The sequence below is a fragment of the Periplaneta americana genome, chromosome 6, assembly GCF_040183065.1.
Source record: "Periplaneta americana isolate PAMFEO1 chromosome 6, P.americana_PAMFEO1_priV1, whole genome shotgun sequence".
NCBI lineage: Eukaryota > Metazoa > Arthropoda > Insecta > Blattodea > Blattidae > Periplaneta > Periplaneta americana.
Genome location: NC_091122.1, coordinates 138,362,581 through 138,390,523, shown reverse-complemented (window position 1 = coordinate 138,390,523; position 27,943 = coordinate 138,362,581). Strand labels below are relative to the sequence as shown.

Below are 27,943 nucleotides of genomic sequence, written 5' to 3'. Positions count from 1 at the left end.
TAAAATATGCCTACAATGACGTGTTTGACAATGTAATAATAATTACTACTATGTTCTCACTAAAGTCTAGAAGCGTTTCCGAAATACACAAGAATAACATCAACCACTTCATCTTTCAATTCAAAGCCAAGTAGGCCTATTCATATAACAATAATAAAATTATAATCTAATTTCTAAAATAAACATGGTACTCTTTTCGTAAGACATCAAAACTGATCTATAATGTACGAGAAATATGGTTACAATTTGGTGACTTGGCGTCGCACAATAAACAATAATAATACCCATTGTCTGGCAATTCTAATAGCCATTCAGTTGCTCTCACACAATGCAAACACCTGTTGCCTGTTCAGTAGGTTATTAAAACGCACTGAATCATATGCAGCTGTTATAACATTACACGAAAAACAAAGCAACGGGTATGAATGCGCATATTGTACGCAAAAGGCATTCGTCACCTTTTCGCGGAACTAGGTCCTATTTATAAATTAATCTTTTCACACATTTTTTTCTACAGACATAAACATACGCATATGTAGATAAAATCAAGACATATGTAGGAAGATAGAGCAAATTATTATATAAAATTTTCTAAGTTTGGTAGCAGCAAATCCTGCTTCCATTTCTAACGGAGATGCATCTCAATTTTTTAGGAAATGCTAACCACACGACTACAGAGTTCCCTATTTGTGAATGTCCAGTGTTGATTTAAAATCGTCGCAGGAATGGGAAAGAAATGGACCAAAGGGACTCAGTCCTTGAAGTAAACTAGGGAGAATAAGGTAATAGTTGCCGAAATTGGGTCATAAATTGAGAAAAGAAACAATGTTATCTGCTGAGATAAGATTTTGGAATTCTGAGCTGGATTCATTCTTCTATACAAAATAAATAATATTATATATGACAATAATGACATATTTTGAACTTGAATAATAGACTGAAAAGGAAGAAAGCAATGCTAATAGGAGCACATCCAAAGAATGGACAAATTATTTTGTTTAAAGCCAGAAGAGAAGAGAAAATCAGCATGAAAACATTTATTCTTCTGTAATCGAAACAGCCATAAGGCCCGAATCAGAAAGTTTATGATGGTGGTGATTATTATTATTATTATTATTATTATTATTATTATTATTATTATTATTATTATTATTATTATTATCGAAATGGACCCGGTCGTACACCAGTTAACTGATGGTTACACATTGACATAACTCGGGATTCAATGTCCAGGAGGACTTTCAGATGTAAAGGTATTGTGAAATTGTTTCCCTCGAATAATAATTAATTTCGTTAGTAATTCTCACTCTTAAACCATCTTTACCCTAAATTGAACGTATTATCATTATATCTACTATGAATAATATTTGAACTTTACGGGAAGAGGATAGTTAAACTTGAATTTTCTTCCTGATGTAGAAATATCATTGCTGCAACAACGTAAATTCGAGATTAGTTTTAAAAATTGAGGTCCATATTTTTTGGGGAAAAAACAGGCGAAGTAATTCACTAAAATGGATATATCTCAACCATTTTTAAGATAAATTTAAAATTTCTATGACATTTTACTTCTAAAACACGTTCTTTAAAATAACTGTAACACAATTTTGATATTCTCTTTCATATGTTTAAGATAAGCAATTACATTTTGGGAATGAATTTTACAGGTACTTGTATAGAAACAAGGAGGCGTATTTTCAAAATCCAACAAAATAGCATATTTATATTTCAGAGAAGTTTTCCAACAGCTTAAAGAATGTGTGTACTAGGATTCCCAGACGTCCGGTAAAATACGGGATCATCCCGTTTTTCGCTAATGCGTCCCGTTGTCCCGAGAAAAGTCTTCGAGACAGCTTTCCGTCCCATATTTTAGAGTTCTAAACTGAGAAAAAATGAAAACGTTACAATGTCTATTCTATATCACAAATTACAAACATCGCACTTCATCATTGCAGGTGGCTGTAGATGGACTATTATGAAACAATATTATTGTGAGTTATTAATTTCTCAAGGCGAGTGATGGCAACACCAAACGTTTAGATGAAGTCTGGGTGGATCTTTTTAAAAGTACTGAAGGAGAACTCTCAAATTTGAAGAGAGTGTTGGAGTTCATTATGTGTATCCCTGAAACAAATGCGTGTGTCGAAAGATTATTTTCTCGCACGAACGCTCTATGGACTGGTGAGAAAAATAAATTGTTTGTAAAAATAGCAAAATCATTCTTCACTGAGGATTGTGTTGCTTGTCATTACATAATTCTTCAAAATAAACAATTGTTAAGTGAAATTCATTCTTCAGAGAAATATTGCAAGGCTAAGGCCGATTGATTTAGAAGAATATTGTTACGTGAGTAGAGTATTTTGTAGCTATTTCTGTAATAACTTGGTAAAAACAATTTGAAGGCAATTTACATTAAGAAGCTTAAACTTAATGCAAATATGCTTCCTAACAATTTTGTTTACTATTTGTTTACTTACCCTTAGGTAGTTAGTAAAGTGTTTATGTAGTGACCTTTACTACACACACACACACACACTTTGAAAGATTGGCATATTTGAGGGTGCGCATATTAAACTTACTCAGTGATAACTGATAAGTATCCCGTATTTTTCTCCGATATGTCTGGGAACCCTAATATATACCAAATAAATACCATACTTGTAGCGTTAATAGTTCTGAATATATAATATAATTTTCTGTATGGAATAAAACAAAAAATTAAAGTTAAGGAAAACTGCAATAAAAGTTTAGTGTCATTTAAAAACGTTGTGCACCAAACGTTAAAAATGGCGTCACAGCAGATAACAAAACCAAAAATGCGTATTAAATCTTGTGTAATGTATTTTTTACATATTATGAAATAATATTTTAAAGAATAGAAAAGTTGAAAGAAATTAAAGTTGTGGGAAATTGCAACCAGATTTTAGTGTAATTTAAAACCCTGTGCACCAGAGCTTTACAAATGGCGTCACAGCAGCCGACAGGGCTATAAATGCGCATTAAATTTTATGTTTCCCCCCCCCCCCTCCACACATGAAAGTGTTTCAAAGGACATTTTTTTTTTGTGGAAATTTGCTTGTTTGTCATCATATTCAACTATCTTTACTTCTTAAAGCGTTATTAAATAAAAAAAACTACTGGCCATCGTAAAGTCCATAGCACAACGTGTACCTTTTTAGTAGAACAACGAATTCAAAAACGCGCCTGAAACATTTATGAAAGCGATGCAGCAGATCTCATATCTACTTCTCTGGTTCCCATCTGGGAATCAGCGACCTCCAAGTGAGGTAGAATAACCATGGGGAGGAGATGAAGAAGGGGCAAGAGATAAAACATTTGAAAATAAGAGGTAAATAAAAATGTTTATTTCTCCATAAAATATGTTAAAAGTAAAAAGGTCTCAAGTTTCAAAACACATTTTATTGCTACAGAAAGATGTAAATATATGACTATATTGTCAAATTACTCTACGACTACACACATGTCCAAGCACGACGATTGAGGCGGAGAAGCCACATAACATATCGGCTATACGACCTATAAGAGAGATTTCTTATCGTTAAAACGTTGGCAACGCCAGCATATAGAGTTAACCGTAAGTAATGTCATTAATTTCAGGGGCTAATTTTTTTAAATATTTCAAACTTACTTACTTACTTACTTACTTACTTACTTACTTACTTACTTACTTACTTACTTACTTACTGGCTTTTAAGGAACCCGGAGGTTCATTGCCGCCCTCACATAAGCCCGCCATTGGTCCCTATCCTGAGCAAGATTAATCCATTCTCTATCATCATATCCCACTTCCCTCAAATCCATTTTTATATTATCTTCCCACCTACGTCTCGGCCTCCCTAAAGGTCTTTTTCTCTCTGGCCTCCCAACTAACACTCTATATGCATTTCTGGATTCGCCCATAAGTGCTACATGCCCTGCCCATCTCAAACGTCTGGATTTAATGTTCCTAATTATGTCAGGTGAAGAATACAATGCGTGCAGTTCTGTGTTGTGTAACTTTCTCCATTATCCTGTAACTTCATCCCTCTTAGCTCCAAATATTTTCCTAAGCACCTTATTCTCAAACACCTTTAACCTATGTTCCTCTCTCAAAGTTAGAGTCCAAGTTTCACAACCATACAGAACAACCGGTAATATAACTGCTTTATAAATTCTAACTTTCAGATTTTTTGACAGCAGACTGGATGATAAAAGCTTCTCAACCGAATAATAACAGTCATTTCCCATATTTATTCTGTGTTTAATTTCCTCCCGAGTATCATTTATATTTATTACTGTTTCTCCAAGATATTTGAAACAAAAAAGTTTAATGCAACTTTGCTCGTTTTTTGCTTCCCTTTCGAGATAAAAATTGTTTCATATGAAACATTTCAAAGCGTGTTTTGGGAAAACCATTGATATAATTTCCAATATGCTCAGTAAATTTAGGACAGCAGTGTATTACGACAATATGATTGAAATGATTTTAGTTTTGTCCTTTAAAAGTACAGAAATTTGATCCGAACATATATAAGTTTTCGTTCTGCAAATGAATTTTACAAAGTTACATTTGTTGGGATCAAATTTCTGCACATTTAAGGGACAAAACTAAAGCTATTTCAATCATTTACTATCATATTACACTGTCCTCTTAAATTTACTGAGCATATTTGGAATCAAATCAATGGTTTTCCCAAAGCACGCAATGAAATGTTCCATATAAAACTATTTTCATCTCGAAAAGGAAGCAAAAACGAGAAAAATTGTATTAAACTTTTTTGTTTAAAATATCTCAAAAGAATAACCCCCTGAAATTAATGACATTATTTACGGTTCATTCGTTTATTACCATTGAATCTGCTTTTAATGACTAACAAGAAACCAAGATTCCATACCTATTCTATATAGCTTCCTGTAAAATGTGAAATTTAGAAATAACCAGATCGTGGTTTTCATCCCAGTTTAAAATCATAGCAAATGAAATATCATGGGGAAAAGAAAGTCTCAAATTATGAGAGTTTTCTTATTCTAGACTTGGAAAGATGGGTAACATTTCCATTCACATTTTTGATTGGTGAACGTCCAGTTTTATGAATGTCCACTTGATAACATGTTCTTAGGCGTTAGAAATAGGGCGTGGTTTATACTAAGTAGTACGCTGTATAATTCACGTTTTCATTCTCGTCCAAGTCATTCTATCATATTGCTCAAGTGGAATTCTCGAAACTAGAATTGCTACATTGTCAAGAATGATTAAATGTGCTACATTTCTAGTGCTGTATCAGCCAGATTTCGTATATTTTGTTTTCCTGGATTCCAGGATACCATTCACCATAACTGACGTAAGACAAATTCCAAATAATATTTACGCATCAGTCAAGGAATCTCCAAGTGTCGCTGATAATGCGATTGGACATAGTATCTTATCTTCTTTGTAAGACATCAAATTTATCCTCTTTTACATCTGTCATAGTAGTTAAATTCTTTATGTCTCTCATAATGAATTAGTATAATTTTCGATTAAAACAGAATTTTCAATGCCAGAGGTTCTATTAGGTCCTATAGTCTAGCTGTATACCCAGGTATCAGAGCAGCAATATTAAGTTATGATACTATCTGTGGTCTATTTTCTCATTAGATCTATATGACGTACTGCACATATAAGGAAAATATTGTGTTAATGAAAAAAATCAGGATTTTCATGCAAATATAAGATTTTAGTATCGAACACTAAGTTCAAAATTTTACAAATGAAAACTAATATGCATATGGTATTTAATATAGTTCAATAATCTTATATCACTATTATCTTCATACAATAAAAATTTCAAATGAATTGCATAATTAGGATTCATGTTATGGCTTTCATACAAAAAGGGCATAACTGTTAAATTTGTATAATATATTTATGCACATGTCTTACGCTTAGGTATTCCATTATATATATTTTTTCCATTGAATACAGTTCTTTGTCTTTATGCACACAAAATTTCATGCCTTCAACTTAAAAACTGTGGTTGTAATGATATTTTAAAAAAGAAGTTGTATTTTAAATGACATCCCCCTTAGTTCAACTACGTGGTGTAGGGAAACTCGTGTTCTGAGGCTACACTGAAGCATGGGTTCGAGTCCTGCTTCAGCTGAATACTCGGTTGGGAGTTTTCGAGGTTTTTCAAACTGCAAGCCGAATACCAGGTAATCCCATATCGAATCTTCGGATTTATTCTCGTTAAAATACTATCTCACTATCATCAATTCCATCGACGCTAGATAACTTTGCAGTTGATACAACGTTGTTAAAAAACAATTTATATAAACTTCCTTGTCGGAAACAGATCCTAGGTCCGCATGATGTGTTAAATGGGGACGTCCCCACTTGGGGTATAGCGGAAATTATACACAGCAATAGCAAAAGCAGAGTAATCTATGCGGATGCAATAATTATCACATTTATATGCACGCAGTGAATTAGGATCTGGTTTATTCTGTAGCCTGCATGTTTCTGTCAGGGCATACAAACATTTCTCTCTTATCGAAAAGCTAAACATTATTGCTTTAGAGCTATTGAAGTAAATCAGGAGTGCGGTGGAATATAAAACAGGCAAATAGAGCTAACGTCGACTAAAATCATGGCTGAAATGTTTTAAGAGATAGCCATCGCAAATCCACATATTTCACACCACTTCATAGGCCTACTAATCCTAATGGTATTATACACACTATCGCAAAGTGATATCAGATATAATTTCAACGTAGTACCGGTACATAACATTGTACGACAAAATGTGTAGGCTACGTTACAATACTTATAATATTATGAAATGCAAAACTGTACATAGCTACATTATGTTACAATACTTATAATATTATGAAATGGAAAATGTGTACATACTTGTAATATTATGAAATGGAAAATGTGTACATGCGTTACGTTACAATACTTATGATATTATGAAATGGAAAATGTGTACATGCGTTACGTTACAATACTCATAATATTATGAAATGGAAAATGTGTACATGCGTTACGTTACAATACTTATAATATTATGAAATGGAAAATGTGTACATGCGTTATGTTACAATACTTATAATATTATGAAATGGAAAATGTGTACATGCGTTACGTTACAATACTTATAATATTATGAAATGGAAAATGTGTACATGCGTTACGTTACAATACTTATAATATTATGAAATGGAAAATGTGTACATACTTGTAATATTATGAAATGGAAAATGTGTACATGCGTTACGTTACAATACTTATAATATTATGAAATGGAAAATGTGTACATGCGTTACGTTACAATACTAATAATATTATGAAATGGAAAATGTGTACATGCATTACGTTACAATACTTATAACATTATGAAATGGAAAATGTGTACATGCGTTACGTTACAATACTTATAATATTATGAAATGGAAAATGTGTACATGCGTTACGTTACAATACTTATAATATTATGAAATGGAAAATGTGTACATGCGTTACGTTGCAATACTTACAATATTATGAAATGGAAAATGTGTACATGCGTTACGTTACAATACTTATAATATTATGAAATGTAAAATGTGTACATGCGTTACGTTACAATACTTATAATATTATGAAATGGAAAATGTGTACATGCGTTACGTTACAATACTTATAATATTATGAAATGTAAAATGTGTACATGCGTTACGTTACAATACTTATAATATTATGAAATGGAAAATGTGTACATGCGTTACGTTACAATACTTATAATATTATGAAATGTAAAATGTGTACATGCGTTACGTTACAATACTTATAATATTATGAAATGGAAAATGTGTACATGCGTTACGTTACAATACTTATAATATTATGAAATGTAAAATGTGTACATGCGTTACGTTACAATACTTATAATATTATGAAATGGAAAATGTGTACATGCGTTACGTTACAATACTTATAATATTATGAATGTAAAATGTGTACATGTGTTACGTTGCAATACTTACAATATTATGAAATGGAAAATGTGTACATGCGTTACGTTACAATACTTATAATATTATGAAATGGAAAATGTATACATGTGTTACGTTACATTACTTATAATATTATGAAATGTAAAATGTGTGCATGCACTACGTTAGAATACTTATAATATTATGAAATGTAAAATGTGTACATGCATTACGTTAAAATACTTATAATATTATGAAATGTAAAATGTGTGCATGCATTACGTTAAAATACTTATAATATTATGAAATGTAAAATGTGTGCATGCATTACGTTACAATACTTATAATATTATGAAATGTAACATGTGTACATGCATTACGTTAAAATACTTATAATATTATGAAATGCAAAATGTGTTGCTTGCATTACGTTACAATACTTATAATATTATGAAATGTAAAATGTGTACATGCGTTACGTTACAATACTTATAATATTATGAAATGTAAAATGTGTACATGCATTACGTTAAAATACTTATAATATTATGAAATGTAAAATGTGTACATGCGTTACGTTACAATTCTTAGAATATTATGAAATGTAAAATGTGTACATGCGTTACGTTACAATTCTTATAATATTATGAAATGTAAAATGTGTACATGCATTACGTTACAATACTTATAATATTATGAAATGTAAAATGTGTACATGCGTTACGTTACAATTCTTATAATATTATGAAATGTAAAATGTGTACATGCGTTACGTTACAATTCTTATAACATTATGAAATGTAAAATGTGTACATGCGTTACGTTACAATACTTATAATATTATGAAATGTAAAATGTGTACATGCATTACGTTAAAATACTTATAATATTATGAAATGTAAAATGTGTACATGCGTTACGTTACAATTCTTATAATATTATGAAATGTAAAATGTGTACATGCATTACGTTAAAATACTTATAATATTATGAAATGTAAAATGTGTACATGCGTTACGTTACAATTCTTATAATATTATGAAATGTAAAATGTGTACATGCATTACGTTAAAATACTTATAATATTATGAAATGTAAAATGTGTACATGCGTTACGTTACAATTCTTATAATATTATGAAATGTAAAATGTGTACATGCGTTACGTTACAATACTTATAATATTATGAAATGTAAAATGTGTACATGCGTTACAATACTTATAATATTGTGAAATGCATTTTTATTTTACTCCTGGTTAACATAAGTTTGGAAAGATAGTGAAAGTAATAGTAGTAGTACTAGATTTTATAGCAGTAGTAGTAGTAGTAGTAACAAGCTGCAATACCAGCAGTCTGGCAGTAAGCGTGAACCGTGTCTGCTTTCGTCATCAGGCAGTTATTTAATTGTCGGTTTGATCAGTTGCCAGGAGAAAGGTTGAGAAACTTTGTGTGGGCAAATAGAAGCGATATTTTCTTACAAATATTTGATAAGATTAAGGCCACATAGGTTAATGTCCACACATAATTTCCTACTCATGAGTTAAAAGTCTTCTCTATCAAATTATACTGCACATAATCTACACATATCAAATTTCTGTAATAGTGGAAACGTATCAGCAACTCTTAGCGGCTAACGCACTGATAGCAGTAACTATAGTTATGATGACGATTACAGCGATAATAAAAATATTAATGGTGGGTTCTTAATCGGTTATTTAACGACGTCGTACCAATTACGCGCTTATCTGTTGTCGGTGGTAGTAGCGAAATGTATTTGGTCGAGATATAGTACGTCCGAGAAATATCTGACATGTATAAAACTACAGTTATATTGGTTTGAATATTTTACTTTTGTTTCCGCTTACAAATGAAGCAATTAATAAACAGCATGTAATATGTTTTCTCTTTATGAGAATCGACACTCCGAAATTAGTCCCGGCTCACAACAAATTCTTTATTTGAGTGACTCAAAGTGCATTGTACGTGTCTAATACCACTTTAATATTGCAGACCTCGCAATTAGAAATCAAACAAGTGGTCTCACAAGTCTGTAGCTGCCTTGATACCGAGATATTACTGAAAGAGGCTACGCGCAAGAAAAATGTTATACGCAAATTCGGCACCCTCATGCCAGGTGGCATCACTGGGCGTAGTCACACAATGGTTCCTAGCCTAACTACTATACTTGCTTTGGTTTATCTTGTCTCAGTAGCAATAAAACCAAGTCCCTTCAAATGAGGGTGGAGATTATAGGAGGGTTGTAAATTTTCAGGATTCCTTTCAAAACTTGTTACTGTACAGGCTACCGGAACTCAATTTCTTAAAAGACAAGCTCAGTGACGGAACTACACAGTACGAAGAGAGATATTTTGTTATTTTATTTTGTGCTACAGAATGTATCAACTAGTCCCTTCCGCCACTGGATGGATGGACGGCATCGCTCTACTCTCCCCATCGCCATAACAATACAGACGAAGTAAGACATTATCTCCTTTCTCTCTCTTTTCACAGTGAGACAAGATTCATCACACAGACTTTAATAACATTAGAATTCGGCTATGGCTATGGTAGTATTGTTACATGTGAAATTCTGCTATTTTTTTTGTCTCATCACAAATCCAGAAACGGGTGACATCGGTGCGGAGAAATATGTATTTTACGTAAAGAAACCCGATCAAGTAAACAACCCAAGAGTGGCTTTGCAATAAAAATCCCGACATGGCACACATGAGATTATAAAGTGCATAGCATGTCACTCATTTTTTTTTAAAGGACGTCCTCTAAGCCTTCATCTCCAACCACGCGATTTAAAATCTCCTCACGAAACGTCTTTCGGTTCAGAATATCGCGATGTTTTAATTCAGGATGGTCCAACCTTTCATTACTTGAGAGTCAATCGAAACATTTTATGAGCGGGCGAGGGCCATCACTTCAATTATCCATTTTAAACAATACAGGAATGAAAAAAAAAAGTATGTCACGTAGGCAGTGGCGTACGCAGAATTTTGACAAGGGGGCGGGGTTATTATTAAAATTATTTACAATTAACATTGTCGGTATTTTAAATTCTGTGTTATTATTATTATTATTATTATTATTATTATTATTATTATTATTATGTTAGGCATATTTATTAATAAATTTAGTATTTAGTATTTATTTATTTAACCTGGTAAACGATTAGGGAAAACACGGAAATTCTACTTGAAGCAAGTAAAGCGATAGGGTTGGCAGTAAATCCCGAAAAGACTAAGTATATGATTATGTCTCGTGACCAGAATATTGTACGAAATGGAAATATAAAAATTGGAGATTTATCCTTCGAAGAGGTGGAAAAATTCAAATATCTTGGAGCAACAGTAACAAATATAAATGACACTCAGGAGGAAATTAAATGCAGAATAAATATGGGAAATGCGTGTTATTATTCGGTTGAGAAGCTTTTGTCATCTAGTCTGCTGTCAAAAAATCTGAAAGTTAGAATTTATAAAACAGTTATATTACCGGTTGTTCTATATGGTTGTGAAGCTTGGACTCTCACTTTGAGAGAGGAACAGAGATTAAGGGTGTTTGAGAATAAGGTTCTTAGGAAAATATTTGGGGCTAAGAGGGATGAAGTTACAGAAGAATGGAGAAAGTTACACAACGCAGAGCTACACGCATTGTATTCTTCACCTGACATAATCCTGTGGTGTTTGGGTAAAGGGGTATGTCATTTTTTTGGCCAGGTGGAATTTTGTTCCCCAGATGAACACACAAGTTAAATTATACAAGTGGGTGTGTAAAAAACAAAGAATACTAGCAGCTGATGTGTTTTATTTGTGTAGAAAATTATTTGTAGTAAAGGTTCCAAGTTTAATTTTCATTTATCTCCGAACTCATTTTTATGACTTATCTCCCTTTACCCAAACACCACAGAATTAGGAACATTAAATCCAGACGCTTGAGATGGGCAGGGCATGTAGCACGTATGGGCGAATCCAGAAATGCATATAGAGTGTTAGTTGGGAGGCCGGCGGGAAAAAGACCTTTGGGGAGGCCGAGACGTAGATGGGAAGATAATATTAAAATGGATTTGAGGGAGGTGGGATATGATGGTAGAGACTGGATTAATCCTGCTCAGGATAGGGTTCAATGGCGGGCTTATGTGAGGGCGGCAATGAACCTCCGGGTTCCTTAAAAGCCAATAAGTAAGTAAGAGATAAGGCCGTCAGGCCTTCTCTGCCCCTCTACCATACTGTGCTCCAACCACGAGAAAGTCTTTGCGGGATGAAACGGAGCAGGGTAATGCTGTGAATGAATGTTGATGTCATAAGATGTCATAAGGTCACACACGTGGGTACTCGTATCTCTATTGGCTCGCTGTCACAGCACAAACAATAACATTGTTACACACATATTTATACTACCCTAGTTACAAAATTAGATCACTGTTAATCTCCTGGTCTTTTAATGCCTCCATATAGGATGCTGGAGAGCGCATGGTTTTTAAACTGACGTTATAACGATAATATTATCTATCTACTTCGCTCCGATAGATAGCGCAATAGTAAGCACATTCCTTCCACGGTTGATCTCCTGGTTGGAAAACAGTACTATGTAACAGGAAAATCCATGGAAACAATAAAATATATTGAAATAAATTTAATTATTAAACACAATAATGGAACATGGAGCTCTCCAAGGATGAAGAATGAAACTGGCATGATGGATATATTGAAGGAGGAGCAGGAGGACTATGCCTCATGTCGATGTAGATTTTGTTACTCTGACAGTGAAAAATTAAAGAAAAAAGGTTATGGATAAAAATATTCAAATAAATATGTATTTTTTGTAAGTTCAAGGGGGGGGGGGGTTCAAACCCGGTAATCCCCCTTGCGTACGCCCCTTCACGTAGGTATAACTTTACAGGAGATGACATTTAAAGTTATACCTGTCTAACATTTACTTTACATTTACACTAACCGTTATTCATGGAAACTTGAATACCTATACTAATTTTACACACCTTGCAAATTTGTTAAAAGTACATTAGAATTAGATGCAAATACGATTCACTTCCTGAGGTGTCTGCTGGCTGAAGAAAAATATTCTTCTGCTTAGTCAGCTTCTGCCTCTAAGCATTAAACACAAGACTCCTTGCGGTTCCTAGGAATCTGTCTTATTTTGTTTTATGCAAACTAGTATAGTGTTTGCTTACAGTATATTCCTTTGTAACACTTAAGACTGGGAATAGATACCACTTTGTGGTTTACCGGTCATATTCAATAAAAAATGACATTTTGCCGATGTAGCTCATATCTCTGTGACATTACTTACTTACTGGCTTTTAAGGAACCCGCAGGTTCATTACTGCCCTCACATAAGCTCGCCATTGGTCCCTATCCTGAGCAAGGTTAATCCAGTCTCTATCATCATATCAAACCTCAAATCCATTTTAATATTATCTTCCAATCTACGTCTCGACCTCCTCAAAGGTCTTTTTCCATCCGGCCTCCCAACTAACACTCTATAAGCACTTCTGGATTCGCCCATACGTGCTACATGCCCTGCCCATCGCAAACGTCTGGATTTAATGTTCCTAATTATGTCAGGAGAAGAATACAATGTGTGCAGTTCTGTGTTGTGTAACTTTCTCCATTCTCCTGTAACTTCTTAGCCCCAAATATTTTCCTAAGCACCTTATTCTCAAACACCCTTAACCTATGTTCCCCAAGTTTCACAACCATAAAGAACAACCGGTAATATAACTGTTTTATAAATTCTAACTTTCAGATTTTTTGACAGCAGACTGGATGATAAAAGCTACTCAACCGAATAATAACACGCATTTCCCATATTTATTCTGTGTTTTATTTCTTCCCGAGTATCATTTATATTTGTTACTGTTGCTCCCAGGTATTTGAATTCTTCTACCTCTTCAAAAGATAAATTTACAATTTTTATATTTCCATTTCGTACAATATTCTCGTCACGAGACATAATCAAATACTTTGTTTTTTCGGGATTTACTTCCAAACCTAACCTCTGTGACATTACCATAGATAAATGCACGAGAAAAAACTTGGGTGTGGTTTTAATAGATCTGATAAAAAAATTGATATCAATTTAAGTCACCATGTTAAGCCTAATGTATTATTTTAAATATCATTGTGAAAGACTTTAATTACACCTTTTCCAGATTAAATTACTGTCATGAGGAAGGAGTGAAGAAAAAGAATTCCGAGGATTGCATACGCTAATGTCTTCAGTAAAGCTCAAGACGTATGACAGACAGTCCATAGAAAAGGTTCAAGTGCCATGCAAGATCGTGACGCGGTCGTCAAATCTTCGCAGAAGGGTAACGACTTCCCTGTTAGAACTCGCTGAGGAAATTCCATCCATCCGCCCAGCGTGAGATAAGCGAGGCGTCGAGCTTGTACTATAATTACCCACAATCTGGGCCCGGATGATTAGTGACGCCACCCTGATCCTCTCGGTCTCCACACCCACGTGACCGATAAGGGTGAAAAGACTGCTTGAGAGTCACTCACTCTCACCAGAAACGAACGAGGAAACGAACGTTTAGACTGAGTAATAGGCTACTCAGATTAAGTGAATTGATGGTACAACAGAGCACACAGACTTTCTCTGACCAGGGTTACGGTTGGGGTATCCAAGGGTTGTTGAGGTTAAACGTTAGGATATTCAACAGCAGTGAGAATGCAGTATGAAGAAGCAACCCACCATCGCACTAATGTATAAATTGGAAATTATTTTGTCCACCATTCGTAAGTATATGTACGAGTATAAGCTGTATAAAGCTCAGACAATCTGTACAGGCGCCGAAGCTTCAGGATTTATTAAACCGTATGAATAATAATCACGATGAACTGCCGTTAAGAAAATGAGTATCACGAAGTTGACACATTCTCATTACTAGGGCCAGGAAGTTCATGCTCTAAAACAGTGTTCCGCAACCGATGTGCCTCCACAAGGTGAAAGATGTGACGCGAACTTTTACCTATTATTGTAAGAAATTAATAAAATTAATTAAAATTAAATTCCTCTTTCTGCTGACACAATTAACCGCCCAGTTAGTGACATGGCCAATGACATCCAGGACATTATGAAGGCTAGAATAAAGAGCAGTCAGAAGTTCTCACTTCATATCGACGAGTCCACCGATATTAGCGGTCATGCACAACTTCTTTCCTACATTTTTTACATTGATGCTGATGTAATTGCAATTTTTTTGTGCAAACTATCCGAGCGAACAACCAATGAAGAAATGTTTCGTACAACTAATGAATATGTGGTCCGTAATGAATTAACATGGGAAGATTGCATTAGTGTTTTAAAGATGGAGGCGCTTCTATGACAGGCCGAGTGAAAGAATTCATGGCTAAAGTACGTGAAGTAGGCCTATATCATAACCATTGCCTCATTTACCGCGAAGCCATTGTTTTACCATCTCCTCTGAACATTGTGATGGACAAAATAGTAAAAGTCGTGAGCTTCATCAAATCGCGGTCCCTAAATATGCTTTTTTTTTCTGTTTTATGTCAGGAAATGGGATCAGAGCACGCGGCACTCCTCCTACATAAGAATATTGAAATTAGAACTTCTCGAAGTGCCTTTGGAAACATTTTGGTTGTCAATAAGGACTGAAAACCCGGCTACCTCTGAGATGACAGTTAATATGTTATTGCCATTTTCAACTACATAATATGTGTGAACTGGGCTTCTCGACGTTAACCGAAATTAAAATATTAAAGAGGGAGAGACTCAAATCCATCGATGAAGAATAAATTAGGCTTGCACTGTCAACGATTCAGCCACATGTGTGCAGCTAAGCAGGCCCAAGTATCACATTGAAAGTATGAATAGAGTTATTTACTTTAATATTGTAATAGAAATGTGTATTTTCTACAGCGAATGAAAGTTCATAAATTGTTAATAAATGCAAGAGTCGATATATGTTTTGTAATAATAATAATAATAATAATAATAATAATAATAATAATAATAATAATAACAATAATAATGATGATAATAATAATAATAATAATAATAATAATAATAATAATAATAGTAAAATTGATTACATTACGTAATTATATTAGGAGAGTAACATCATATATTTCTGAGGGGATTAACATTTTGGTGTGCCGTGTTGAGTCTAGACCTGCCTAGGGTGTGCCGTGTTGAGTCTAGACCTGCCTAGGGTGTGCCGTGAGTAGAAAAAGGTTGCGGAACACTGCTCTAAAAACCTACTAAATATGCATGCAAGTATGCCTTTAAAAACTTTAAAATATGCCAATAAATATGCAGTAACAAAATTATATTTTTCTTGATATCACTAATTAATAATAATAATAATAATAATAATAATAATAATAATAATAATATAATAAGCAATAAATGTAATAACATTATAGGTCAAATTAAATTAGATTAAACTTAGATACATTTCGATGGCCCAGAACCAGACTGTTCCAAGTCCGTTTTACTATTTTTTTTTTTTTTTTTCAGGAGAGCTATTTTAAGCTCCTGACATTCAAAACTTCATGAAACAATTTTGAATAGTTTCATAGCAACCTTACGGAGAGGAATATTTACAATTTTGATCGATTCATATAATTATGTAGACAAGAACTGAAACACAATGGAACACAGATTTCTTTCTTATAAAAAGTTGGACGGAACTGGTTCTCAGCCATCGATTTATTATCGAGAGCCGTGCCGTGAGATTCGCTAGGTGTGCCGCGAAACTTTCAATACTTTTCTGGTGAAAATCATTATAATAATTTCACTCAATACCAGTTTTCAAAAACAGAGTAAGATGCTTTTTTTAAATCCAAACTATGCATTTTTATGCAACATAAAATCGTCTTTTAATGAAATTATACAAAAATAATATAAATATCATGAAATATTATGCATTTATAAAACAAAAGCAAAAAATATGCAAATATATGCAACATAAAATTTGATTTGATAAGCTTAAATGTTGATGATTCGTGAAGATAATTAATCAGCAATTAATTACAATGGAAAAACATATGCAAATGCATGAAATTCCTGGCCCTACTTATTACATATTTTATGCGTTTCCCAATTCAGTTTCTTTATCATATTACTTGTAATAATATCGTTTATAGTTTGTTTTCTTGAACTATTATTCAGGATACATGCATATTATCTAATAATGTATTATGCTTTCTTTTCTTTTCTTCTTTCCTTTTTTTCTTTATTTCTTTCTTTCTTCCTCTCTCTCTCTCTCTCTCTCTCTCTCTCTCTCTCTCTTTCTTTCTATTACAGACATCAACACTAGACATTTACATATTGCGGGCCTCCTGATCATGAGATCTGTACAACAGGTCACCACAGAGACATCACAGGACAATCGCAAGACAACTCACAATTATCCAGGTCAGAATATCTATTTTCGAGTATTAGGGGGTTGAAACGCGAACCGTACTGGAAGCTGTATTGCGACACAGGGATACATGAAATATGCCAGATTTGTCCCAGGGGCCAATATTAATTCATTTATTGAAAGAGAGAAATCCTCTCGAGACACTCGATTTTCAAGCTTTCCTAGAAATTTCCGGGGTCTTCCTGGCTCAGCCATCGTAAACTGAGCGACACTCTTATGGCTAGGGATCGAGGACCCATACGCCATGTTATTGTCTGCGCCCATGCAACTTTCTTCCAGCGGGAGGTATTGCCGTAATGAGGGATGGGAACTTTAAAACTCTTGCCTCTTTTGGACGGAAATTAACTTTTTTCGCAGACTGCCTTTTTGTGAATTACTTTGCCCCCAGCACGTTGAGAGGAATTCAGAGATGATAAGAACGCTTCCTTGCGACGCCAGGTTGCCGAGATGTTGACGATTTAATCATCAACTTACTTATTCAGTTTCCGTTTCAGAATTATTCTCTCCATTCCGTCATCATTCTACAAAGTGTCCCAAAAGTCTCCACATATAGGAAATGTAAGTTCAAATTAAAAATATCACATAGTATGCTCAATGTGGTCAACCCGCTCCCCAGATCTCACATCCCTTGATTTTTACCTCTAGGGCATTTTAAATCATAGGTATACTAGGAGAAAACCGGGATTCTCAACATCTTAAAAGTGTCGGGAGAAAACAGGGAATATCACAAAACATCATTATCGAGAAAAACAAGTTTTAATATCTTAACATTCCTGGTTTTTAATCAGTGTATCAAATGTCCAACATTACCTTACACGAAACATTTCCACTTATAATTTTTCTTCTGTGTTTGGACAGTTCTTTAGTCTCAGTTGCCACCTATAAAATGCGCTGTATGCCATAAAATCGCTAAAAAAATGGACATTTCTGGTTTCCCCCAACACTCTTCATCTGCAAGTCTTTATCGTCGATGCCTGTCATGTGATGACAAACATGTTGCAGCTTTTGCATTGGAAACATTCACCGATCTGTGCCTGACTCTCGAAAGTCGTTATATTGAGCATATTATGTGACATTTATATTTTGAACTGATATTCCCTACGTATGGAGACTATTGGGACACTCTATATAGCATTCCCCGAATGCCGGTTGGCGACGCATGGGGAGGACTGGCCAAGGGACGTGCGGGTTGCATTCTAGGAACTTGGGTTCCTGGGTGCGCTGCGAACCTTAGTGTGATCAGCCGATGTGGTTGGAATGCGCCAAGCTTGAGAGTCATCGCAATAGATCTAATAAGGTTGCAGTGCTGGGTTGTAGTGCCCCCTCCCTAATATAAATTCAGTTCAATTCAAATCTAGTTACGTCTCGGGACTACACATGTAATAATACATTCTGATCCGTTTGGGTATGGATAATATTAATTTATTATTATAAAGCTATTATGATAGTAGGAAAAATTTCTTGCCGGTTATATTATGATTAAAAGATGGGCGTTTCCATATATGACAATCAACAATACGTAATGTGAAAGGACAAATTAAAATCGTAGATGATTAAAATGGCTACTACAATCAACAGCGGGCACAATGTGTTCTTCGGTATGCTAAATTTGAGTGTTAAAAGAGTTCAAAGGGAATTTCGACGTGAGTATGGTGTGCGTAATGTACCTAAATAAGATTCCATAAAGTTGTGGTATCGAACATTATGTAGAAACAAGTTGTATTAAAAACATGCAGGAGGTCGCAGGCGAAATCCAGTACGAGAAGCAGCTATCTCTTGGTTTGGTCCCCAAACTCCCCAGATCTAACCATTCCTGACTTCTTCGTGTACAGTAAAAATTACTCAAGCTTTTCAACAAATCACCCCTTCTTATGTTACAACGGACATGGGCTGAATTCCATCACCGATATGAGTTGTGCAGGGTGTGCAATGGGGGTCATGTTGAGCTCTGAGGAATCTCCCATCTTTCAATGTTGTATGCACAAAGTTTCAACAAATAAAGTTCAGTAGTAAATGTTTTACGATACTTTTATTTTATCCATACCCAAACGGATCACCCTGTATAATAATATTACGAATAGCAGTTCTAGATAATTATAGAACTTGATTTCGCTTTCTTAATAGTACACTGTTTAACTATCCTGTCGCATTTATTGAAGCAAATATATTTCAAATGTAGACATGGGTCTTCTGTCGTTGTAATGTCACGGTATTAATTATACATTGTTAAAATGGATGACATCACTATCCTAAAATTTCTGTTGTATGTATGACAGCTGCATGTACTCTGTTATTCATCATGTTTTAGACTCTGTCTCCACCGTAAACTGAAGGGGAAGAAACAATTTATTATTCTGGCTGTGAATAAATTGCCTCATAATATTACAGTTAAGTTAAAAAAATGTTGCATGCATTGAAGAAGACTGGTAATATATTTTATTAACTTAATCGACATGGCTTAGTTGTACATGAACACTGTTTTAATTGCCATAAATATTCTACTAGTGGTTGAGAGATTGCACCAACCGTATCTTGTGATAAAATTACATAACTATGCCATCAAATTAATTTACAATACAATTATAAAGAAAAGTATAATTTTAATTGGTAAACTCACATAATTGTGTTTACTTTTATGTATAGAGACTGACAATGTCAAGTGCCAACAGAACTGTGTCGCCGGTTTTAGTACAAATAATTAGTAAGGAAAACCCACGCATTGTCTCCTGCGCCAGGCTTAGAGGAAAATCTAACGGGGGAAACCCAACGCTCTGAATGTCAAGAAAATAATCTCGTGGCTCGATAAGAATGGCGGCATCTTTGGTTTGACCATTTCATACATGATCAATATTTTACATTTTCATCCCTTGCCGAAGTTTGCGATGTAATACCCTATTACAGGTGTGTCACGAAATTATGAGAGCGTGGAGACGATGTACATTTGGTATAGGCATAATATTCCTTCAGAATATCTTTGATTATCTATAAAATGTAGGGTAAAGTTGCCTATATCGCACCACTTTAGCATTTATAATTTTTATTGAACAATACAGCTTTTATTTTCTGCATTCCTTTACATAGATATATTCCCAGAACATTTACTTTCCATTTAAAAAAGAATCCTTGAATTTGATTGAATATTTTTTAATTAGAATGACATTTTCGAAACACTTATCAGTGGTGCCATTTAGGCAACTAGTTTCCTAAATAGCACCTGCCGTTTCTTAAATCGCACCTCTTTATCTGCAGGGAACAGGATAAACGAAAGCTGTTAATATTGAACATAATGAACAGTATTTAATATGAATAATGTCATAAATGCAAATTACAAGTTAATTGAAATTAATGAAAGAGAGTGATGCATCTTCAAATGAAAGTGAAAAATAGAGCATAAATTACCTAACATTTAAACTGCCTGAATGCTTTTTTTATTGTTACACATTTGTCATATTCTTCACCAGGCAGTTCAGACTGTAAACTGCGTCACCTTTAGCTTCTAAATTTTTGGAATGGTCGTATAGGTGGACATACAGAAGCAGAACTTTTTTCTATGGCAGGTTTGAGTGGCAAATAAAATGTGTGACTATTCGACAAATAGTTCACTGGCTCAGAGCAAACAACTAACGATCCTGGAGGAGCACCAGCTGATAATGTAGGATGGACTGTTTGACGTTTAAAAATTATCATAGGTGGCAAAAAATGCCTGGTGCGCTTGTACAACACACATTTGTTATACTAACGCCCTTTTCACCACTTGATATTGCACCCACCTGATGCATTCCTCGTTCAGCTAAAATTTTTGGGGACTTCTTTCATACGACTAGAATTGCTACAGTTGCTCATATCGCACCGGTGCGAATTAGGCACCTACAAAGTGGTGCGAATTGAGAAACTGTGTCATAAATTATTATTTCCTTCATTCTAGCCTATAATCACCACATGTTCGAAAATCGTACAAAGTTAAATGTTCTTTATTATTTCTTTAAACCAATAACATCTTAAGATTATGGATTCCTTAGCATACAAATCCGTTATTTAGTTACAAAATGTTAGCTAAATATACATCCACCTGAGCGATTATATTAGATACACTATCTCCACGCTGCAGAAACTAAGAAGTGGCAGAAATCAAGTGACATGGTGGAAGTTCATATGGTAGATTGTAACAATATCACTAGATGCCACACTAGTACAGTAACTTCCTTTAAAACAGCAGTGGTGCCATTTAGGAAGCGATGCGATTTATGCTACTCTACCCTATACACATGAATGTCCTCAAAATTTCTTTTCTTAATATGAATTATAAAAAGAAAAACAAAAACACACAGAGATATAGAGAAAAAACAACAAAATTATAGCTATAACCACAGACTAATATATACAGTCACGAAGCTCAATACGTTGTAAATATGCATCCATAGATAGTTGCTCATCACTAGGATCGCTAATATCGCCTCATTACAGACAATGCGAAATAGTACCAGCACAGTCTATTGTTCTTAGCACCCTCACAACTCAAGCTTCGTGACTGTATATACTAGACTGTGCTATAACCGAGAATCAAACATGAATCCCTAGACTGTGACACATAGATAATTTTACAAGCGTGCGTCGTTCTCCGCAATTATAAGACTACCGGGTACTTTTCTCACAGCACAGTTTCTTGTACCTGTTTTTAAATGTCATGCTGTTAATTGATGTGGTGCTAATGATGTGACAAAAGAATGGTGCTTTGCGTGTGAGAGCCAATTGTTATATAAGTAGGTTACTTGGCGAGGATCAGTGCTGCCGTACCAGACAATATTTATTTTGACTTACAAAGTCGAGACGTCGTCTGTTAAAAACTGGAACAAAATGCAAGCGTGACTAAAGCATAACTGAAAGCCATATCTGAGGTTGTTCATCAGATTCCTCACAATCGCGTATTGTCATAATTATTACATAAGTTACGGCTTGCAGATTGCTTATCAAGTAAACTTATAACACTGAAAATACAATTCGGAAACACTGCAAGAAGCTCAAATATTTCGTAATTTTTAAAACGTATGTAAAATTTGACTTATAATTAGACTAATATAATTTTGAATATGTTTTATTCACACGTTCATTCATAGTTTTCTGCCCAAGAACAGGTCTTCCACTGCAAACCCAGCATTCTTCAATCTTTCCTATTTTCCGCTTTCCGCTTACGCATACGAATCATGTAGCCTATCTTAATGTTACCACACATATGAAATTAACAAACAAGTTTGTAACTTGCTTATCCGGCATAATTCCGTAAGGATAAGTTTAAAAGCTCTAAACTTTGTCTGGTATGAATTCATTTTTTATTTCTTCCGCTCGTATGTGGCGCATAAAGCTTCAGTGATTTTTTTTCCATCGAACATTGCCTCCAAACATTCGTTAACTGCGCTCCAAGATCGTTCCTGCCGTATAGCTAGTCTGTTCATTAGAGCGTCCAATTTACGAAATCCATCCTCCAAGTACGGAGAATCGCAAAGTCCTTCCAGAGAAATGTAACAAAAAGCAAAACTCAAATTTTCTGTAGGGTTTATGTATAGGCCTACCTACGTATAGCTGAGACACGCACAAGGGAAGTCAGAATGTACGACGCTAACAAATAAAAGAGCATCTAAACTTCTCCTCGATAGAAATAATAGATTAAATCTTCGAGATAGTTTATTTGCCAACGAATCCAGATATGTTTATGAACCGGTGGAAAGTTAAATTTGTAAGCTAGTAGGCTTGAATGTTCAGTACATCACCGCCACTTCACAGCAACACCATATTGTGTTTTCGGTCCAGGGAAAATACGAGTGTTTTCGTAAAAGACCAGTCATCATTTGACAGTCTGTAAATTACTCTACACAAAATTCTACAATAGCATATTCCATTGCAGTTTATTTGTAGCCCCTTATTATTATCTTACTTAATATTTTTATCATATCTGCCTAGTGTTGCGTTTTCGCAACAGTCTGCATTAGTTATTTTTCTGCAAAAATGCAAAGGAATGAATTATAAAATTAACTTTTATTTCATTGTTGTGTATACTAGAAGAATCAAAGGAGCCTGCAGCACAATAATTAACTTCCATTTCAGTTTCATGTGGCGGTGCGAAAATTATGAAAATATTCAACAAAAAAAAGTCTTGGTCATAAATGGGTTAACTTTATTAAATTTATATACTATCTACCAAAAAGTAATTGGGCACTGTTTTCGCTCCTTTACAACCTCGTGGTACCACCTCTTGTTGCTATAACAGCAGCCACCCTGTCAGGCATGCTCTCCACTAGATTGTGTAGGATATCCACTGGAATGCGTTGCCATTCCTCTTGCAACATAGCACTCAGTTGGGCAATGGAAGTTGGCCGCATCTCCCGAGACCTCAATCGCCGGTCCAATTCTACCCAAAGGTGCTCAATGGGATTGAGATCAGGACTCTGTGCTGGCCAGTCCAACCGGTGAAAATTATTGTCTGCATACCACTGCATAGTAGCCACCGAAACATGAGGCCAACTTCCATTGTCCAACTGAGTGTCATGTTGCAAGAGGAACGGCGACGCATTCCAGTGGATACCCTACACAAACTAGTCTGACAGGGTGGCTGCTGTTATAGCAACAAGAGGTGGTACCACGAGGTTCCAAAGAGGCAAAAGCAGTGCCCAATTACTTTTTGGTAGATAGTGTAGTTACAGGTATAGATGAGGAGGCAAGACCTGGCATGTGAGCTGCGCGTGAGAGGAAAAAATGAGCTGTCAGAAAGAGAGTTTGTTTCATGATGGTTAATATCGTACGAATCTATCGACATGGAAGTTCATCTCAGACTAAGATATATTTTCCCCCTCCATACCCATTGGTGATATAGTCACGACACATGATAAGGTCACAGGACAGGTCTTGCCTCCTCTACTGTATTATCGGAGAGAATCCGTTGTTAAAAAGTTAGAATGACACCACTGCGCACTTAGATATAAGAAAACCATCATTAACTCTGTTGTCTTGCCTTCCGAATCCTACTGTCCACGCCATCATTTCTATTAACTCCTAATTGTTGTTGTATTATTTACAGATCCCGCTCCGTAGCTGCGTGGTCTAAGACGTCGTCCCTTGGAATGAGCGCTGGTTCGAGGTCTCATGGAGGAAGACATTTTTCCACGAAATTTCAGCCGAGACCGGTACCAACGCATCGTGATGGATTTTGGAAGCGAAATTCTGTTTCACAAGCTAGCTATAACGGCTAGGGGGATCATCATGCTAACAGCACGTTACCCTTGTACTGGTCAGATGATCGTTCAGGTCTGCTAAGGCTGTCGCGCCACAAATTTATGTAACAGACTTACAAAGACATGCTGTTTTTTCTATTATAGAACGAAAAACAATGGACCAAAGTTCAAAAAAAATATTAGAAAAAGTAAGGGTTTGTACACTCTTCCCATCATTTCAATAAATAAACAATTAAAATAAACTAATAATACTAGTACAAAATAGAGTACGCCTATCGAATTATTTATATATGTCGTCTTTGTATTCCACACACTTTCAATAGGGCCTATTACGCCTAAATTCTGGTGTCATATCGTCATTCCTTTTATAGTTAGATTAGGTAGACTCAAGAAAGAAACGTAAATATATTAAATAATTTAATGTAAAATTAATCGTAATCATAAGCATTGTCATAAATTATAATCCTTATACATTAGGCATAGCCTGTTTGTACCATTCTATATTTGACACTCACCCTAGTACAAGACATAAATTCTCCACAGATACAAATCATGTACAGCGTGGCCCGCCGAAGTGGTGTGCAACTAGAAAAATGGATCACAGTCCTGCCATCTATCCGTAACATGCGAAACCCGAATCACGTAAATTGAAGTGAGTAGGCATTAGATACACACATATTGGTCCAATGAAAAGTTTCTTTGGATTTCTTTTTTCATTAAATTTATGAGTGCCACTATAATTTAAATTTATTTTGCTAACCTTAAATTTTTCATTCCCTGTACGTGGGACGTTCATTTGCCTTTATTTGTCTTTAGTTTATCGCTTGAGTAAAATATTTGTTATTCTTCTTTAATATTTATATTCCTTTTTAAATGAATTTTTCTGTACATCGCCATTAATCTTTCAACATTAATTCATTTTATCTCGATAAAGAATCTAAACTCAACAAAGAAAATAATAAAAAAAAAAAAAAACAATTTTTGTCATTTTTCCAGTTGTGTGAACGAATTCCATGATAATCAGCAGAAATAGTATGATTATACAAATTGTTGTAGGTCTGTGTATTGAACATTAGCCACACAAAATAAAAGTTATTTGAAATAGAATTGCTTTTGCACGAATGTTATATCATAAAAGTTAATTAACCAGTTTCTAGTTAGTGTATGAAATAAACCACACTAATATACCTAGAAGCACACGTCACGCCAACAAATTACTTAAGTCCCTGAGTAACTACCGTATGAAATAATTAATTTCCCAAAAGACCAACCTTCCCACAGATTTCTGAGAATATACTTATTAAAGGAAGGGAATTTTAATCCCCTTCTTCTAGGGGTAACAACCCTCCTAAAATTCATCTCTCTTGCTTGATGCTTTCCATGAAGTATGTTCCAAGTGAAAACTTCGTCCACGTCATAAGTTACAGTTTTCATTTCGGGTAGCTATATAGAAGCATATTTGCTATTTTTTATTTTAATATTAGTTATCGATATCATAAAATTCGTACCCACCGGCGTGGCTCAGTCGGTTAAGGCGCTCGCCTGCCGGTCTGAAGTTGCGCTCGGGCGGGGGTTCGATACCCGCTTGGGCTGATTACGTGGTTGGTTTTTTTCCGAGGTTTTCCCCAACCGTAAGGTGAATGCTAGGTAATCTATGGCGAATCCTCGGTCTCATCTCGCCAAATACCATCTCGCTATCACCAATCTCATCGACGCTAAATAACCTAGTAGTTGATACAGCGTCGTTAAATAACCACCTTAAAAAATTCGTAGGAAGAAAATCGTGCAAGTTGTGTTGCACTGAAATTCTATTGAAATGAAAATATGACTTAAGTAATAATAAGCCATCGGCGTAGCTCTGTCGGCTAAGGCACTTGCCTGCCGATTCGGAGTTGCGTTCGGGCGCGGGTTCGATTCCCGCTTGGGCTGATTACCTGGTTGGGTTTTTCCGAGGTTTTCCCCAACCGTAAGGCAAATGTCAGGTAATCTATGGCGAATCTTCGGCCTCATCTCGCCAAATACCATCCCGTTATCACCAATCCCATCGACGGTAAATAACCTCGTAGTTGATACAGCGTCGTTAAATTACCAAGTAAAAAAAAAAAGTAATAATATCATAAAATGTTTTAGTAAGTCTTAAAACCTCTCATGTAAAACTCAGTTTTTTCCTAAAAGTGAAATTATCACAGAATTTGGTCCTCAGGTGAACAAAACTTGGAATCTCTGACCTTTTAAGCTGACAGCGATGGATTCAGACGTCACTAAGGAGAAAATTATTCATGGAAAAAAGTCCTTTGTACATGATTTTTATGTCTGATGGCTGCAGCAGGCTACCTGTCTATAGCTTCGTTCGTTCGCTTGCCATATGCCCTCCCGTCGAGTGGACAGATGTTCTCTACTTGGCAGTGAATCAACTGACACCAGCATTCTACCCAGTCTAGGCGAGAAAGAACGTCTGTCTGTACGATAAAGTGACAGCAAACATCGAGTGATGTGTAAACTGCTCTTTTATGATATTTCATCATTTTTTCTAAACTTACAAGTAGGAAGATGTCTTGTCCAATGACGTGCCATTAGTGTCATGGCTTAAATTTAAACTTACAGGACAGTTTCTGATTATATTGTAAGTTTTCAAGATACATATGAATTCAAGATTGGCAATCTGTTTTAGACCTTAACTCAACCTGTTGCTTGTGAGCACGATAGTGCTCTTTTAATCTCATTTGGTGCTCTCGTCATGCGAGTAAAAAAGTGCTAACGAGCACGCTCTTGTGGTCCTTTTTTTCAATTCAAACTTTGTTGTACAAACAAAATCTTAACAGTTCCGTCTTTACCTTATCCTTGATGTACGAGCCGGGACAAATAGTGTTCCTATCCATCTATTATCATACCTTATATAATACCGTAAACTGGGATTACTTTGAACACAGAGGAAACTTTGAACATTTTTTTCAGAAAATCATATTTAGGTTTCTACATGCTGCATTGTTATAGATGGAGGTAAATTATCATAAAAATCATTCTCATACCAAATTTACCTCAATCTAACAAGTGTAACATCTAGAAACCTAAATATGATTTTCTGAAAAAAATGTTCAAAGTTTCCTGTGTGTTCAAAGTAACCCCAGTTTACGGTACTCTAATATACGTATATCATAAATGTATACAGGAATCTGGCATAGATTTGGTATAATATAATATAATATATAAAAATGGTTATTGAAATATAAATTATTTGAATTGCTCCATTGACACGTCAATTGTAATGGTTGTAAGATGAGAGTGAAAGAGCATGCAATATAAATGAATGGCAGCAGACTTGCCAAGCCTAGAGTTCCTGGT

General features: G+C 35.0%; 1 long non-coding RNA gene across 2 annotated transcripts in view; it reads left to right on the top strand.

Annotated features, from left to right (window-relative positions):
- LOC138701797 (uncharacterized) overlaps positions 1-25,899 on the top strand; it is a 143,383-nt gene extending 117,484 nt beyond the window's left edge. The window contains exons 2-3 of one of the 2 annotated variants that reach the window (XR_011332692.1): positions 17,261-17,371; positions 24,448-25,899. This is a non-coding gene — a long non-coding RNA (uncharacterized lncRNA). The remainder of the gene's footprint in view (positions 1-17,260; positions 17,372-24,447) is intronic. The other variant, XR_011332693.1, reaches the window with a different exon arrangement.
- Positions 25,900-27,943: the final 2,044 nt, after the last annotated feature.